We start from the raw sequence: 5,322 nt of genomic DNA, 5'->3' as shown, positions 1-5,322 counted from the left end.
AACTATGAGATATATAAATAGAGTTGCGTCTGTTGCGAGAAAGAAATAACGCAACATAACAGTTTCAAGATATGGATTTCCTACATACATTTTTTTATAGATACATAGCGAAATTGGTGCTTTTTAGTGGACTGATCGTCAATTCATACGATATAGGAAACGGAGTTCGTATATCCATGCAGTGCATCTGAATGGTGATCGTCAGAGTCCTGTCATGGCTACTGTACGCTATGTAGTTATAAGCTCTTTAGCCTGGTGACTCGTGCTAAACTGTGTCAGTCGTTAGTCATTGATTTGTCTGCTTGGTATTTTGTGATTTGTTTTAAATGTTCGAGTGAGTTTACTTTACATACGTGTGAGATTGCGAAACGTCGGTTTTCGATCTTGTTAAACATGGGTAATTCTCAACTATAGCAATACGTCAGTTATCGATATTGTGAAACATTGGTAATCCACATAACAATACGTCGGTAATCGATTTTGTGAAACAATGGTAATCCGAAAAGTAATACGTCAGTTTTCGATATTGTGAAACATTGGTAAATGACATAGCATATAGGTTGATAGTTGATATAATGAAACAATGATAATCGGCATTGCAATAAATTGGTAATTCGGCAGTTTTTACCTATCTTTTGTCTGGAAGTTTTGATGTCCCCGTATATCTATACCTTGTACCGTGTGTTGACTTTATGCTTTTCTGTCAAAAAGGTGACGATGATAATTCGTGTATGTTGAACTCCTCTAGCCTGCCCTGCCAATGTTCTTATGGTCGATAATATTGAGTGAATGATAAGTACCATAAGTAATCTACACTATCTAGCCTTTCAAAGTCTCTTAGTGCGGTTGAAAGACCGCAAAAGAAACCCCTATGTGTTTTATTGTATTGTAATCGGCAACTGCTTAATGAATCTATGCCGCGTCTACTTAACACAAATACCATTGCAGTATTTCTCTTTATAGTTATAATCTGCGAATGATGTCGATGCATTCATTCACTAAATGCGTATGGCAGGCTATATTATCGGTTTGGAATGGCGCGGCAATTTAGCTGTCAGATTAAACCACTTCTTTTGGACAGGTCTATATCCATACCCGTCTAATTCAATTTGTCAATGCACTTTCTGTGAGCGACCGCGCCAACGCAAATTTTAATCACTGGGCATATCGGATACAGCTATGTCTCCGTTTGATATCGTTTCATATTTTGTTGTATTGTAGTATTTACCTTTTGTAATATGCATACTTTTTGTTATCTATCATTTAATGCACAAATACCTCAGTCCGTCTAGATTCTCCAACTTGAGAATTGATAATTGTTTTAATGTTTTCTCAAAAAGTAAAGCATTTCATGGAATAATAATTATTTCAAGAGAAGTGTTTCACCATTACCTTCTGTAAACCCTGTATATAATATGAAATCTGTGATTTCTTTTTCTGTACCCGAAAGTGTCCAATGGCTTTAAAGAAAATTAAAGTTCACAGTAATGACTTATTCTGAAATGCCGACAAATAATGTCTTTGACATGGATAGTTCCTCCAATTTGGAACACCTACTGTTCCCCATACAGTTCTTTCCCAAGACGTATTTGTTTAAACCAGCTACCAGTGCCAATTAAGGGTCTTGTCTTAAATGGATGGTACACGTTTGGTAAAAAAAAACATTAACTTAAAAATTGACTTTGTAACGAAAATTGGAGAGCTGTGAGAAACGGCTCCCTCTGATATATCATAGATTTTGAGAAAGAGGTAATTTCTCACTAAAATAACAAAAGACTAAATAAAGCTATATAAGTCTTGTATTCCTATCTGAAAGCACACAAATTCGTACAACAAGGGTGTTTTTTCCTTTCATCATTTTCTCGCAACTCCGATGACCGGTTGAGCTCAAATTTTCACAGGTTTATTATTTTTTGCTTACGTTGGGATACACCAAGTGAGAACACTGGTCTTTGACAATTACCAATAGTGTACCTTCCCTTTAATGATGCTGGGTTTCAGTAGGTGCGTGCTCTTAGGGAAAACGGGTATCCTTGTCAGTAATAGTTGGTACGAACAGCCCTGTGAACAGCACACAGGAAGAGTCATATATATGGCTAGTTTACGAACAGATATTCAAGCAATGGACAAAACCTTGTTGGTTTGATGGGAAATATCATCACCATTACAAGTAGTAGAGTGTAATAATTATGGCCATGGCTGTGGTTTATCATAACCAGTTCACTGTCATCTGCGTTTCCTAAAAGTCATGACAACACATTATCGACTCTATACTAGATGAGGAGACACGTTGTTGAACTATGTTGATGATTAGGAGAAGAGTTTGGGTCATCGCGCTCTCAGTTTCCTAAAGGCTTTATCTCGATTGTCAACAGTCCATTTTGTGATCAGGTACAGTCTACCTGCAGTACACTAATCCCATTAGTATTCAAACCGAGGTCACGCATGAAAAATCACGCCTACTCGCGCAGATAAATGACAAAGGAGACTTATTAAATCGAGTGTTCTGCGGATGGACTGGGTACGGATGCAAAAGCTTGGCAAACCCAGAAGTGATGAAATTTAGGCCAAATCGGAGCCATTCTGTAAGTCGTACTAATCATATCAAAAATCAATTACTTGTTTCTTGCTGTGCTTGTTTTTAAAACTTGTTTTCAGTGTGCAATGCTTTCCCGATCTGGTTAGGGACTGCCTTGTTATATTTTTGTGGGTGTGAATTTATGTTTTTTTTTGCCCTGTTATTTTGGGGATCTCGTGTAGTTTTTGCATATAATTGTCTTCTGCTTATTTTTTGTTTCGTTATAATTACCTTTTTGTCTTTTAACTGCCAAATTGTACATTGAAGCCAACAATTCAGTTTTGTTTATACTGCTAGTGTCTTTTATAAATGTTGATGGAATAAATAAACCAACCAACCACTAATTGAGCAAAGACATTGCGACAACTCAGTGCTCTTTCCATTCGCATGATGTTAAGATACGACGGAAATGCATTATTTAAATTGTAAATAATTGCTCATTATTTGAAAGGAAGGGGCCGTTCAAATAGCTAATGAGGTGTGACATACAATGCTTAATTCTTTAAAGGTATAATGTGTGTAGCAATGCTGATGCTTGACTGGCTTGCTGGGATACAGCGGACTGTAATGCTTCTAGGAAAAATATGCCAGCGAATGGGCTTACGAATGGAATCATTTGACAATCGCCCATTCGCCGTGTTTCGTAAGCGTTGGTAACAATTTCGGAAGGTTCACTGGTCATTCTCCACCTCTTTTCGAAGATCACTCAATCAAAATGTGGCGAATATTCTTGCGAGTATCTACGGCGAATGACTGTCTTCGCCACATTCGCGAAGAAAAAAATACACTTCCCAATGCTGTTTCATACTGTTGCGAATAATGTAAGAGTGAATGTGCTTACGAAACATTATGTCCGACCCATTGTCTCTACAAATAATAATAATAATAAATATACTCTACTACGAATTACAAGGTATAACAAAAATGCAGAGAGAAAAATAAAATACACAAACAGAGCAAGAATTAATTAAATGGGTGAAGTAAATAAATGGGTTTTTAACTTAGATTTAAATAAATTAAATTAAGTGAAGAAGACTGTCTAATGCAAGGTGTGAGAGTATTCCAAAGATTTGGAGCGGCGTATAGAAATGCCCGATCACCTAATGTAGGCCTGGATTTCCTAGATGGGTGAGATAACAATGTGGGATCTTGAGAACTCCTGAGACGGTTGGTAGATTGAGAGTGAGAGAGGGATTTCATGGTTATGAGTTCTTGATAGTATGTTGGTGCTAAACCATGAATGGCTTTATAAGTTAATAAAATAACTTTAACTGCTTTTCTTTGTCGAACCGGTAACCAGTGTAACTCATTTAACAATGGACTTCATCGAGAATATCTAGAGGAATTACATATCAGTCTAGCACAAGCATTCTGAACCCTTTGCAGTTTGTTAATCTGTGTGTCAGGCAAACCCCAAAATAAGCTGTTACAATAATCTTACCTGCTTGTTACAAAAGCATGGATATTTTTTTCTGTACAGTCACGAGTTAAATATTTACGGATATGACGGATATTGAACAGATAATAAAATGCATTCTTACAAAATTCGGAAATATGCTTATCAAATATTAAGTGAGAATCAAACCAAATCCCTAAATTCCTTACTGACGTGGAGGGTGATATGTTGGACACAACGACCTTGATGCTCTCAATGTGAAGTTTAGACATTTGCTGAGGAGTACCACATCCAAAATTCAGTTTTCTTATCATTCAACAATAGATTATTCTGTAACAACCAAGTATGGACATGCGTAATACACTGTTCCAATGCAAGGACAAAACTGTTTTCATTATTTTGACCGGGTGAAAAGACATATAAAGTTGTGTGTCATCTGCATAACAATGACAGGACATTTTAGGGGAGTTCTGTTGAACTTCTTGAAACAATCTACTTGTATACAAGGTAAACAAAAGGGGTCCCAAGCAAGAGCCTTGGGGCTCACCCCAAAACACATTGAATTCCTGAGACAAAACATCATCTAAGACATCATTTTGCCTTCTGCCACTCAAGTAAGAGTCGAACCATAACAAAGCTACATCAGATATCACAAAATGAGTTTGAAGGATGCTCAGGAGAATTTCATGTTTAATGGAATCGAATGCGGCACTCATGTCAAGCATAATTAGAAATGTAACTTGTTGCTTATTCATAGCCATGAGTAGATCGTTCTTAACTCTTAGCTGATTCGGTGCTATGATGCTGTCTGTATGTTGATTGCATTGTTGTTAATAAATTATGCAGTGAAAGGTGTTATTGAATCTGATCTGCAACTGCACCTTCAACCATGCTTAGAAAACGTACTGCAAATTGCTAATCAGCCTACAATTTTCAAATTGCAAGTCGATGCCAGCCTTTTTCAAAAGTGGCTTTACCAGCGCTAATTTCCAATCTGAGTGAACCGAACCACTTCCCAGAGATAAATTGATTTTTTTTGTGAGAACAGGCAATACGAAATCAAGGCAACCAACAACAAACTTGGTGGGCATTGGATCAGAACCGCAAGTTTCCTGTTAGACTTCATGACCAGGTTGTTAACATCAGTTTTCTGCTAAAGACTTAAAGTGACACAAAAATGCTGAAGTCCTGCATTGGAATTGTCACTTGGTACGTTACGAGTACATACATTGTTCACCAAGACCTGAATGAATTTTGTCACAGATTTTCATAACTTTCTGGTCAAAATAAGAACCCAAATCATTCACAAAGGTCTCCGTGTCAATGTGAGGTGGCAATTCAACTACAG

Source organism: Asterias rubens, chromosome 20 (genome assembly GCF_902459465.1).
Source record: "Asterias rubens chromosome 20, eAstRub1.3, whole genome shotgun sequence".
Taxonomy (NCBI): Eukaryota; Metazoa; Echinodermata; class Asteroidea; order Forcipulatida; family Asteriidae; genus Asterias; species Asterias rubens.
The sequence above is the reverse complement of the archived record's forward strand: the minus strand, read 5'-3'. Positions refer to the sequence as shown.